The 14,191-nt window shown below is 34.7% G+C and overlaps 1 pseudogene across 1 annotated transcript; it reads right to left on the reverse strand.

Moving 5' to 3' along the window:
* Positions 1-10,848: 10,848 nt before the first annotated feature.
* On the reverse strand, positions 10,849-14,186 carry LOC114320894 (uncharacterized; annotated as a pseudogene). Its single transcript, XR_014356801.1, has 5 exons — positions 13,952-14,186; positions 13,773-13,864; positions 13,422-13,557; positions 12,002-12,323; positions 10,849-11,187 (listed from the first exon to the last, which is right to left on the reverse strand). The product of XR_014356801.1 is annotated as an uncharacterized LOC114320894 (transcript).
* Between the last annotated feature and the right edge of the window lie 5 nt (positions 14,187-14,191).

Genomic DNA, 14,191 nt, shown 5'->3' on the forward strand with positions numbered 1-14,191 from the left:
AGGGAAAGCGAACACCGTTGCTGATGCACTCAGCTGGAAGTCAATTGGGAATTTGGCCTGTTTACTCACCAGACAGAAAGAACTGCTATGTGATATTGAGAAATTTGATGTTGATATTGTTTTGCGTGAACAAGGTGGGACATTAGCTATTATTTCTACTCAACCAAGATGACTTTCTGAAAAAGATTATTGATGAATGGAAATCCAAACCAAGGCCGGACTTTAAATTTGAAAACAATGTATTGAAATTTCAGGGAAGGTTGTGTGTACCAAATGATTCTGAACTGAAAAAGCGAGTTTTGCAGGAAGGCCACAATTCGAAACTTTCCATCCATCCAAGAATTACAAAAATGTACCAAGACTTGAAACTTAATTTCTGGTGGCCGAGAATGAAGAAAGAAATTGCCGAGTTCGTGTCAAAATGCCTACACTGCCAACAAGTCAAAGCTGAACATCAACGACCCGCAGGCTTACTGCAACCCTTACCAATACCGGAGTGGAAATGGGAACATATCACTATGGATTTCATTGTTGGATTGCCTCGCTCCAGTAAAGGTATGGATTCAATTTGGATTATTGTTGATCGACTGACTAAATCTGCTCACTTCTTACATGTCAAAACAATCTATAATGTAGACAAATTGGCTACAATTTATATTGATGAAATTGTTAGATTGCATGAAGTGCCTGTATCTATTGTTTCTGATAGGGACTCGAAGTTTACATCGAGATTTTGGCAAAATCTGCAAACAGCGTTGGGTACTGAATTGAGATTGAGTAGTCCATACCATCCTCTGACAGATGGCCAGTCAGAACGAACCATCCAGACTCTGGAAGATTTACTGCGTATGTGTGTTCTTGATTTCCAAGGAAATTGGGAAAGCCATTTACCTTTAGCTAAATTTGCTTACAACAACGGTTTTCACTCAAGCATTGGTATGGCGCCTTTCGAGGCTTTGTATGGCAGGAAATGCCGATCTCCTGAAGTTAGAGACGGGCCTTTACTTGGGCCCGAGATTGTATAAGAAACCACAGAAAAAGTGAAACTGATTCAATAGAGATTGAAAACCGCACAAAACCGACAGAAAAGTTATGCGGATGTTTGAAGACGAGACAGGTAATACGAAGTGGGTGATCATGTTTCTGTTAAAGTGACACCGATGAAAGGCCAAACCCGTTTCGGGGTTAAGGGTAAGCTCGCACCGAGATATGTTGGACCGTATGAAATCATTGAAAAGATTAATCCAGTGGCGTAGCAAGTAGCGCTTCCTCCTAAAATGGAGCATATGCATAATGTCTTCCATATTTCAATGTTGAGGGATTATCTTCGAGATCCCTTCCATGTTATTGAGCCTACCCGTGTAGTGCTAAGTGACGCCTACACTTATGAAGAACGGCCTATTCAGATAGTAAACCGACGGATCAAAAAGTTGAGAAATAAAGAAATCCCATTAGTGAAAGTGGATTGGCAAAACCATGGTGGCATTTATGCCACTTGGGAAAGAGAAAATGATATGATCAAGAGATATCCTGAACTGTTCCCCCTGAATCCAGTGTTCTTCCAAAATAAAGGTAATTCGAGTTTGGAGGACCAAACTCTTTTAAGGAGGGAAGACTATGACAACCCTCACCTCTGATTAGTGTTAATCTATGATTAAGCATGATAAGTAATTGATTATGATGAAATTCTGAATTGATTGCTTAAGTGTGTTACTTTAATTAAAATTTGATTTGGTATGATTAATTAGATTAAATAAGGTTTAATTAATTGGGCCTAGTTATTTGCTTTATTGCCATTGGGTGGGCCACTTCTACAAATCTTGTTTGGAACTCAACTCATACACCATTCTTCATTCCTTCCCTAGACCAAACCGTATGAGAGAGGGAGAGTAGGAGAAAAATGTTGAATTCACCTAAATTTTGCTTGAACTTGGGAGATTTGAAGGATAATTGCAAAATTGAACTAACCTACTTGGAATTCAAGACCTAAGGTGAGGAATTCATCCTCTCAATTGTGAATTTAAGTTATTTCTTGCATGGTCCATGGTAAATTAGTGTTTAGATTCAAGAATTGGGTTAAAGTGTTGAGTTAAGAGTGATTTCATGCATGCATGTACATATTCTTGAGTTTTGAGGTTATTTTCATAAGAATTTCCACATGCATGTTCATATTTTGGTTGAAGTCCATGAATTTACCATGATTTTGAGCTAAATCTTGCATTTGGTCATGTTTTGAAACATTAGAGTTCATGGGAACTCATGCATGTATGATTTTGCATTGTTCTTCATATTTGCATTTAATTGGTGTTTAATTGGCAAACTTTTGGGCTTTGATTTTATCAATTGATCTTCAAAACATGTTGTATTATGAGTTTCCAAGTGTTTCCAGAAAATTGGCCCAAAAGGTTGAGTTTTGATGTGTTGAATGCTTGGTTTCAGCTTTGGAGGCAAATCTGGAAAACCCAGAATTTGGCTTCTACGCTCGAGCGAAGGATTCCACGCTCGAGCGAGCACCTTTGTGTTCGGAGATTTTCAACAACCAGTACTTTTCATGTTTTTACAGACCGCTCGAGCGAAACAGTGCATGCTCGAGCGACCCCTCTGTTTTGGTAAGCTCGCTCGAGCATAGAAAGCCACGGTCGAGCGAGACCCCTGTGTTCAAGGTTCTGAAAAGTGGTTGCAGTCGCAGTAACGGTGGCGATGGCGCGGTTGCGGTTGTGGGGTGTAAAGGCGTAGCGTAACGGTTGTGGTAACTGGAACCGTGAATTTTTTTATTTTTCGCACAATTTGAAAAAAACTACCGATACGTATATTTTTTTTCCATGGTCATATTTGTTAGATTTAAAATAAATATTGATCAATTTTTGTAAATTTTTAAGCATGATCCAATATATTTCATATTTTTAAATCACTATAAATTGAGTTTTTTACATTTTATTTTAATAATTAATGACTTTGTATTATACAAAAAATCAATCACTAACTATTATATATAAGATAAACAATGACAAAAGTAAGAGAATAAATAAGGGCCTAAATTTATATATATACATATTTTAATCAAGTCAAATAGATAATGACCACACTTATTATTATTATTATTATTATTATTATTTTCAAACAATATATAAACAGACGCACACAACAAAATGGTTAAGTGATAGCAGCTGAACAGAAAATCATAGGTCTTACAGCTTCAATAAATCAATAACATGTTCTTCATCTTCCCTCTTCTCTCTCTTTATCTTTTGCTCCTCCATCTTCTCTTTTTATCTTCCCTCTTCTCTCTATCCCGCTTCCCCCCATTTTCAACTTTTTTTTGTGCGTTTTTTTCAAAAGAAACAGTTCAGAACCGTTACGTAACGGTGCGTAACAGGCCGTTACGGCTGTTACGGCACCGTAACGACCGCTATGGCAGCCGCTATGGCCGACACACCTGTGAATCTCAATCACACTGCAAAAGCGGCCGTAACGGGTGGCGATAACCACCAAAACCGTTACGTAACGGCATTACATAACGGTTACGGCCGCTTTTTAAAACCTTGCCTATGTTCAGCAAATTTTGAAAAGTGTTTTATAGTGCATTTTTTCATCCTCATCCCATCCTAGGCATTCCTAGGCCATGTTTAAGACATCTTAATGAGGATATTGATGTAGAACCACACCAAGTCAAGATAGGGGCTAAGTTGTTAATCCCGAATGTGTAACTTATTGTGTGTTCGTCCTATTACTATGTAGGGTTAGCATCCGAGGACGCTCATTAGCCTGCCTGTAGCCCAGTACTCTGTGAGTAACAATGTTGTAAAGATATATTCAATTATGATTATTTTCTGAACGATTAACTGTAATGTTTCTGAAGTGACACTGTTTACTGAATGAATGGTTGTCTTGTTTTATGAACTGTACTCGTGGCATCCATAGCAACTTACTGTTACTATTACTGTTACTGCTACTGTATTGTACTGTTACTGCTACTGCCATAGATATCTCTGTCGGTTCCGATTCTTGGAACCAATACTGTATACTGTTCTGATGGCCATCAACTGACTGTTCGGTTTTTTAAGACCTACTGTACTGTTCTGCTATTGGATGTACCACATATGACTGCTATGGTTTCCAAATGACTGATATGACTGTTTAATTACTAAAAGGACATTCATTCTTAACCTCTTTACACAACTATTATTCATTGGGCTTTAGCTCACTGTTTCTATATGTATGTAGGTGTCCAGGCACCGGACCGGAGTTAGGAGCGTCGGGTTAGCTCATGTTTTGTCAAGCCAACCTTTGTGCCTCACTTCGAGGATCCAAATCCGTTCAAGCCAAGGCTGTTTTGGAGTGTTCTAGATTCACCCTTTTTGTCTCTATTTTGTACTGACTGAATAAGTTTGATTGTACAGTTATGGTGAAGGGATTAGGTCCCTAACCTGGATGTCATGTCTATGTCTAATATGTATATATGTTTTGGTAATGAATGTGACTTGTTCATAAAGTCTTTGTGCATTCAGTATTTCACAGCTCATTGGACATCTTTTATTTACTGTTTGGCTTCCGCCAGCCCCTTACTTTGTATTACTATCATTACTGTTAAGCAGGCCTTTGGTAATTACGGATTACTGGCTGGTTACGAAGCTAAACCCATAGGGGCAAGTTTGGGTCGTGACAATCTCCAAACTTACATTACATGATACAATAGTTCTTTATGCAACAATACATTAATCCAACAACAAGTAAATAAACAAATAAATACCCCCAAGGGTTTACAAGTTTCCAAGGCTAGAGCCTGGTTACACAAAATGGTTATTCAAACCCACACAAACACAGCCCTTAGCTTACACACAGAGTCACAGCAAAATGAGAGCATTGTACTCCCAACACACATACTTTCACGCCCCTACCACATCTTTTCCTCCACAAAAATCCCGTAAGGTGAGCATAAAGCCCTGTTGGAAATTCTTAACAAAGTATATACATTTTATACAAGTCTCAAGTGATGAAATGCACATGCCATGCTATGTCCTTTTTGAAGATAAATCACATTTTCATCTTTTGAAAACCATCATACTCAATGATATCATGCAATTTCAATTGTTCAAAACTTACCAATTTATTTCAAGAGCGGTAAATACGACTCTGGTAATCCATAGGTCGGTGTCTGCAAGTAGACTACACAAATGCTACCAATTTGTCATTTTTACCGGTATTAACCGGAAGGCTCGACACCTATCCGCGCGGGTTTTCAGTCTTTCACCCCGGACTCTCAGGCCAACTTATTCAATATCATCTACACCACATATCAAGACTTACCAACGTATTTTTCCCAAAACCATTCCATGAAAACTTATTTCTAAACATTCTTTTCTCAATGCAAGTTTTCAAATCAACTTTCAAAATTTAATGTAATCAAATGAATTGATATGTCAATAACACAAGAAAAATATCAATACTTTTATTTCAATTCATCATCTAAGGAATAACACAATTCCCTTTTCTCAAGTATCCTCAACAATTAGTCATTTCAAGACTATTTCAACGTTTTGAAAAATAATTTCTAAAATGAACAATAATTCTCATATTTCCTAAAATTCATCATTTATATAAATATAAATAAGAAATTTTTCGAAGATCTATTTATTTTGACACACAAAATAAATATAACAATATCATTAATGGATTTTTAGTCTCTTAAAAAAAATCTCCAAATTCTAGATTTTCTCACCAAAACTATACAACTCAAATCTTTTAAAAGAAAACTTTTCAAAATCATCCTTTCTTCAATCAACGAAGATCATTAAAAGAACAAGAGACAAACCCACTTTCAAAATCGCTCAACTTCTTGAATCAACAATCAAGTTTCAAAGCTATCGAAAGATGATTTCGAAAATCATATAGATCTTGCAAAAACATATATATAACACTAAGAAAATCCCTACCTCAAGTTTTGAAGAAGAAATGAAATGAAACCCCCAAAATAATGGTGTTGAAACTCGATCTTCACCGCACACAACGAAGCCCTCGAGAAGATAACCAACTTTGGTGAAGAACTTAGGTCTAAATCTCAATGGATTTGGAGAAATCAAAGAGAGAAAATGACTTCTAGAGAGAGAAGCTCTCGATCTGGAATTTTGGAGAGTTTTAGAGAGAGAGAGGACTGAAAAAGTGATCTGAAATATCAGATTCAGAAACTGATATAACATGGTCCGCTCGAGCGTGGAAAGCCCCGCTCGAGCGTCAAATACACTAACCCAGTATTTTTGCAGACAGGTCAAACTTCTGAAACCAAACATTTTTCGCTCGAGCGGACAAGCACCTTCGAATGCATTTTGCATTTTTGCTTCGGGGGCGCTACCCCTCGACCCCGCCAGGACGCTGCCCTTGGACCCTCCAAAGGGCGTTGCCCCCTAGACCCCCGCGAGCTGACCGGGCAGCTTTATCCCCGACCGGCCCAGTCGAAGTGGCAAAGCATGAAAAAAGGATCGAAATTGGGATCGCTACATAGACCAAGTAAGAACCAAACAAGAAAGGTAAGGTTGTTGCCTCAACCAATAATTGTACCAACAGGGTAATCCAACCAATGGGGACTTGAGGCAATAGAGTGCTCACAGGGGGAGTAGTCATCGGAATTCTTACCAGTTCAGACTTCTAACCAGTCACGTATTCAGGGACCGCCTATTTGCTATTAATATAATCAACCGGGTCATACTAAGCATTTTTTGTACGCAACGGGGGACCTCTTTTGGAAACCCGCAATCTAGTCGGGTTCAAACTTATTCGTCTGGGCAGGGGCAATACCAATACCAAAACCGAGTAAGCCAGACTTCAGAGGCCATTGGAGGGTCGAACTTTTATTCGAGTAGGGAGATGCGTGTTTGTTTCAAGTGTGGTCAGTTAGGTCACATCTATAGCTCTTGTCCTTGGTGTCGTAGTTCAAGGAGTGTTCCAGGGGTTGAGAATAACCCGTCTCGGCAATCAGGATAAGAATGTGATAGTGGTGTTGGCGGAGGGATAGTTGTTTTGGGCAGTTGTTTTTGAGTATCTGGCTTTATGAACTGGAGGGTAAACGATTGCAATTATTATGTGATCGTTTTGTTTTATAACCGGTACGGTGTGGACCGTTAAAATATTACGACTTTTGTTTATGTATGTATGCGTTGTGGGTTGTTTATTTTGATCAGTGGATATGTTGTAATTTTGAGTTTTTCCTTAATGTGATGGGTATTTTGAGGGTGATTATGATTAGCTAGAATATTGCGAGGGTGGAGTTATACCAGTCACTATGTTCGGTTTGGTTGATGTTGGTTTATGTTAGAGGTATAAATTTTAATTTATGGCGGTGGAAGTTTCTTGGGAAGGCTAGAGGGTTATGTCTTGTAGTGACAGGAGTAGTGTTATGTTTGTTGGTCGAGGTTTGGAATGACGGTGAGGAGGTGATTGTCTTCGGAGGTAGGCCCTGTTTGGGCTCAAGTAATATTCTAGGTTGGTTAAGCGAGTAGTAGGGAATGTAGAGTTGTGACTCGGGTGGTGGAGATTGAGAATTTCTTTCATTCTTCTGTGAAGTTAGGATAGTATGACTTTGAAAAACTGTAAGTGTTGTGTGTATGTGTCAAGGTTTGGTTCAGGGTAATTGTTTGGCAAGTATTAGCAACTAATAGTTTAACCAGGGGACTTAGTATTTCGGTTGTACTTGTGCTAGGTGACGGGATAGAAAGTGGATTAACACCACGAGAATAACAAATTTAAAATAATGATAATAATAATAATAAAATAAATAATAAATCTAATTTAGCATTGGGTTATCAAATATGTGATTAATGATTTGGGGTCAAATTGACACAATTATGAATTTATAATAATAGTTGGGTCAAATTAAAATTAAAGATTATATAAAATAAAAATAATAAAAAATAAAAAATAATAATGGCATGTCACCACCCTAGCACATAAGGTGGTGAATATGCATAAGATCATCCAAGTATAAATGAGGAATTGGCTGGATGAAGGATGCTTAAGACGCCACCTGTGGAGTTATTATTACTAAATCACTTTGATGGTGTATATAACGACGTGAGGAGTAGCCTGCTAAACAAAAAATAGTAAGGCACGAAGAAGTTCGAAAGGAATCACAAAAATAAAAAGTGAATAATAGGAAAATAAAGATTAAGGAGCAATTTTAAAGTGAGTTATATTATATTGTGAGTCCCTATAATATAGTTTATGTATATCTCGAGTTACCATAACTTTTTTTATACAATTCAGATTGTTTTTAAGTTATATTGATATTTCGATTACGTTGATTATTTTCTGAACTCTATTTGCTTAAATTAAAACTCATGGATATGTTTGTTTAAATTTTAGAAATTATTTGATAATGATTTGGTAAAGAATTATTTTCTGCAAGTACCATCACGGGAGTCACATGCCTTGGGAAACTTAAATAAACCATTGACTTCTGATTGGTCACTTTGTGGCCCTCTATTTGTCATAGATGCATTGACCTCTATTCTGAATGTTACTCCAGTAACCTCTGTTCTATTTTGTTCTATACCATGGTTGTGGTTAGTTTGTTTACATGATTTCTTGATTTTAATTTTTGCCACTTACATAATTTATTTGTTCAAATTAAGTTACTTTAAATGTTTCAACTTAAATAACTATACATAGTTATTTTGTGTACCCTATACTCTTGGCATAATATTTCTCACTCTGCTATAATATTTGTGTGCTTATAGTTGTTACCACTTTTAGGTGATGAGATGTAAGGAAGAACTATAACCTCGTATAGTGGAACCAGCACAGAATTTGATGCCAACTTGTTACATTTTGTTTTCTTTTTTAACTAATAGTCTGCCACTAAATAATAAAATAATAAAAACTCTATGGATGTATTCTTTTTTGTTTTCAAGTATGACAATTACTGAAGTAAATCTTCTATTTAACTATTTTCTTACTTCATTTATGCTTTTGCCTGCGCCATTTAACATTAGAATTAATTAGCAAGTTGCGATTCTAGCCCTAAACACCTAGGGTTGGGTTGTGATACAAAGACCCCCATAAACTATTGAGTAATATCACTTTGACCTCCTAAACTATATAAAAAAGAGTATAAATGAACTTCCTAAACTATTAAAAAGTATCATTTTGACACTCTAAATTATAAAAACATACAAATAGGTCTCCTAAATTGTTAGGCATTTACACTTTGACCCCTTCTGTTACTACATCGACATTTTTTAGTCAAAAATACCTTTCAACACTATATATAACACCCAACAATACTTTTTCTCAATTTTCCTCATTTTTCTATTTTATTAATATTTTTTTTTAAATATCCTTTCTGCAAAAACATATTTACAAAGAATATTTTTAAAAAATAATAATAATAATACATGAATGCTTATATATTTTTTTTAAAAAAAAGTAAAAAATAATAAAAAAAAAATTGTAAATATATAGATTGCTAAAGGATACTTTCATCTAAAAAATATTTAAAAGTTTGGTTTAACTTAACGATATAGTAACAAAAAGGGTCAAAGTGAAACATGACAACAGTGTAAAGAATTAATTTGTATGCTTTTATAATTTAGGGAGTCAAAACGATACTTTTCAATAATTGATAAAATCTATTTGTATGCTTTTATAAATTAGGGAGTCAAAATAATACTTTTCAATAATTTCTCAAGAGTCTCTCTGTAAATAACTCTAAACTGAAATTAAAAACTTCAAGAACTGAATAAATGAAACAGATAGTTTACAAATGAAATAAAAAAAAAAATACTAACAGAAGATAAAAAGTGAATAAACCCCCCATTAATGACACGAAAGATTGATATCACCATTGAGACATACATAAGTCGAGTCTCATAAGTATTTAGTTTTAAAATTATAATTTAATTGTCGAGTTATATTTTAAATTTTGAATTTTAAATTTTTGAATCATAATTTAAAAATATAAAATTTGTTTAGTTATAAATTTTGAAAAATAATTTTAGAATGATTTGTAATTTTTATTTTATTTTTTTGATTGATTAATATATAGAATGTGAAATGAGAGGAGGAAAAAAAATAATTGCTTAATTGATTAATAATAACATAAAATAAATAAATAAATAATGAGAGGAATTTTAAAAGTAATTTTGAGCTACATTGTAAAAATATATTTGATTAACATATTTCATTCAAATTATGATTTAAAAACAAAATTCAATAAACACTACCATTGTGTTTGATTTTAATTTTCTGAAAAATTAAGTATTTGATTTTCATATTTTTTTATTTTTAGTAATTTTTTTTTTTTACTTTTTTAAATACACTTTACTTAGATGTATCGAACAAGTAAAAGTAAATTTTTGTAAAAAAAATATTTTAAAAACTCAACAAATACACAAGAATACGAAAATATATTTCATATACATATATATATATATATATTCATATTTTTGATATTTAGTGAATTTTTTTTAAAAAAAATTCACAACTATTATACTTTTTAAGAATATGTAAAGTGTTTCTAAAAATTTTAAAAATTATTTTAAAAAATTTAAAAATTCAACAAAAACAAGAAAAAACAAGGAAAATAAAAAAATTCCAATTTCTGAAAAGTGACTCCTAAAAAACCAAACCCAACAAACAAGCTAAAGTTTTGAAGCAAAAGAGTAGTCTCAGCTTTGAACAACCTAATACTGAATCATGTGTTTGTATTTACAAGTGACAAACGAATCAAACAGCTCAAGCTCAACTTGTGTTCGTATTGTTAAAAGCTTATTCAAGCTTGATTCGTCAAATAAACAAGCCAAGCTTGAACATATTTTAAAGCTCGTTAAGATTTTCAAACCAAATTTAAACAGTTGATTCAATAAACCTAAAATTATATAAAATATCAAACTACTTGAGCTTGGTTTGATAAAAGCTCGTTTGAGATCAAACTCAAAAGTTTAATGAACCAAGCTTCATCAAACCAAGCAGCTCGTTAAAGTGATCAAATCAAACTTAAACAAGTAACTGTTCGGCTCGTTCGATTTGTTTATCAGCCCTACTAGTATTTGATTCTAAGCATAGACAACCTTTGCATAGGAAATTTCTCATCTCTCAAACCCTTTCTCTTGAATTGCAAGAACCCTCTACAGAAGCTCCAGTAACTTGATATGGTCCTTCCATAGTTTGGTCTGAATAGACACCAACAGTGGAGAGCTTCACAGAAAAATACACAAGTAAAATAGAAATAGCAGAGAAGGATAAAAAAAAACTTACTTCTGGGTAATATGAGTAGTACAAAAAGACAGATGTCAGTGTGACGACCAAAGCTATTGAGCCACTATTATATTAAATAGTCATGGTTCGAACTAGAATTAGATTCGGACAGGATAACAATGAATTTATTCTTACAGAAACACAACTATTATGGCACATAACCTAGACTGTTAAATTCGTGCCTCCTCGTAATTGTCAATATTTTTTTATCATGTATGCAAGTTTTGCCTCTATATATTAATTTCTCAGCATATTGTGTATATATCTATATGTATAGACACACATGGACATCTTACTATATCAACATAGAAGCAATCACGGGGACAAAAGAAGTGAATTGTATAGGCACAGAGGTTTTCCACACATTTTTCGTGAATTCCACATAATTTAATTTTTTATATTCATGTATACATGTAAATGTAAAGCATTATTTAGTGAACACCTGTAAAAAGTTCTAATACTAAATGAAATAGAAATAAAAATAAAATATAAATCTCAATAAATTCTTCAATGTTTCTTATAAATTTTTCATCACCCTATCATTTTCAAAATATATGTATAAATCATCCACTTTATTAGCTTCAATCGTATGACCTGACTGTTGAACAAGTAGGTCATTTGATTCAAGCCATCTCACCAGGTTAACATCAGGGCGAGGTTTGAAAACGTGAAGTAGTAAATTGCAGTAATGGCTTTCAACAATCATATCAAATAGAAACGATCAAAAAGACAAAATGACCAAAACAAAGCTTACCAACTGGAAGAAGAGATTCTTCTCCAAATGCCTTCTCCTGGACGCGCAAAACTTCCAGGGCTACCTGCTCAGCTTCCGCATATTGGTTTAAGTTGTGGAGCAAGATGAAACATTGGAAAGGTGATGGACTGATCATTGGGTCCCACGGTCTTCAACATGATCTGCAAACTCCTCCGCAACAAGTGCTCAGCCTCCACAAAGTTCTTATGAATAAGAGGTCACAAGATTTACAAGATGGCTAACTAAGCTACAGTGTTCTTTTCCTCTATACTTCTCAGTGATGATGAAGCATTCTTCAAGTAGCTCACAGCCTTCTTTTCCTCTGAAAGCAATTGATACATGATTATGAAGATGATGTGTTAAAATTAACCACCACCAAATTTATTTATTTATTTTTTAAAATTTACTCGGTTCAATCTATCAACCACATCTCCCAGAAATTCACATGCTGCATGGAACGTGAATTTTTATCTATCATCTCGTTAGTCCATTAACAAATCATAACCTAATAGCATGTTCAAGAGTATCATACCTTCAAATATACAAACTACTAATTATCCTCACAAATGTATGTTTAATACTTAATGTTCCAAACCCAGATCTGTAAATAGAGAGAACTCAAACCAATCAAAAGTTTGGCATGAAGCGGGCAGAAGAAAAAATTGCTTCATAATCACTAAAAGAGCAATCACAAGCCTTGTGCACATCTAAATTCAACATGTTAACCCAAATGTGCGGCACACGTGCCCATTTGGGGACACGTGTCATGCGCATGTAGGGGTGCGGGGTTCCATGCTTCTGGACTTGCCTGTTGTTGAAGTAAACCCAATTAACTATCAATCAACATTTTTAAGTAAAATTAATAAAATATCGTCAATTCAAGTTCAACCGGACTTCCTCCCTCTCTTGTAAGTGGGACCAAAGAGTTGGGCTTTAGATCAACATGGGTTTAGGGGTAAAATGATCATATTAGCAAAAAGATGATTTTGGCTTAAAACGAGGTGATACAACAGCTCATAACAACTTCAAATATCTCTAGAGATGAAGCATTTACCATTTCATCATCGGGAAGGTTTCAAGCGCCCAAAGTCTTAGGGTCAGTCAAATATCTCTAGGGATCTACTCCAGCGTTTAGAAATATCTCTAGGGATGAAGCATTTACCATTTCATCACCGGGAAGGTTTCAAGTGCCCAAAGTCTTAGGATCAGTCAAAATGGAATGTTTAGAGTTGCTTCTCTTTGACAAAACTCAAACGGTCATAAGAAATATTATGCTCACATGATATAGAGCATCCCTAAAGCTTCTCAAACCTATCAAATTTATTTTGTTAAATGCAAACATAGCTAGCAAATTTATTGTAGTATGATCACAATGAGGTTTCTTAATTAGAAAAGTGGCAGAACTGAAACAAAGGCATACCTTCCCACTAAATGCAGCAATTCTGCTAAATCTATCCTCATCTTTTCCATCACATTGTTATCTAAAGGCATACATTTTGAATCCTTGAGGACCTGAAGAGCATTTCTATATAATTGAATGGCTTCATCAGCAGCCCCTGCATGATAATGGCACATGACCCCATATTTAAAAACTTGAAAATAGATCTCCCTCAATGAATGAACTCTTAAATTTAAAGTTCATCACAATCCACTCACAGTGGAATGAGCAACGTTTTGACCCCACACAATTACTGGTGTTAACATGATCCTACTAATTTAAATGAAATCAAGAAGAAAACTACATGCATACAATGAAGAATACATAGTTCACCTTTTGCGCATTTCACATGGGCCAAAGAACACATTGCCATTCCAACTATTCCATCATTCCCCCAATTTAACTTTGTATATACGTTGAAAATTCTGCAGATTCATCACAGAATGAAAAACAAAACAAAAACTATAAGCAAAAGACATAAACCCAAAGCAATATACAGAAAGCCAAATTACCTAATAAAAGGATTTTCAGCATCCATAGCTTCTCCTTCATTAAAAGATTGCCGAGGCCAAGTAAAGGCACCACCAAATCCTCACTCTCTGCACCTGTGCTCAATTCCAATATGGTAATCACACAGTGATATACCTCTACAGCTTTTGTGGCTCTTCTAATAGAACCGAGTACTTTTGCCATCCCTAGTAACAGTGTGATAAGAGAAGTACTATTTTTCCCACAAAAAGAAGCTATTTACT

The sequence above is a fragment of the Camellia sinensis genome, chromosome 15 (assembly GCF_055761805.1).
Source record: "Camellia sinensis isolate YWXY chromosome 15, ASM5576180v1, whole genome shotgun sequence".
NCBI classification, from domain to species: Eukaryota; Viridiplantae; Streptophyta; class Magnoliopsida; order Ericales; family Theaceae; genus Camellia; species Camellia sinensis.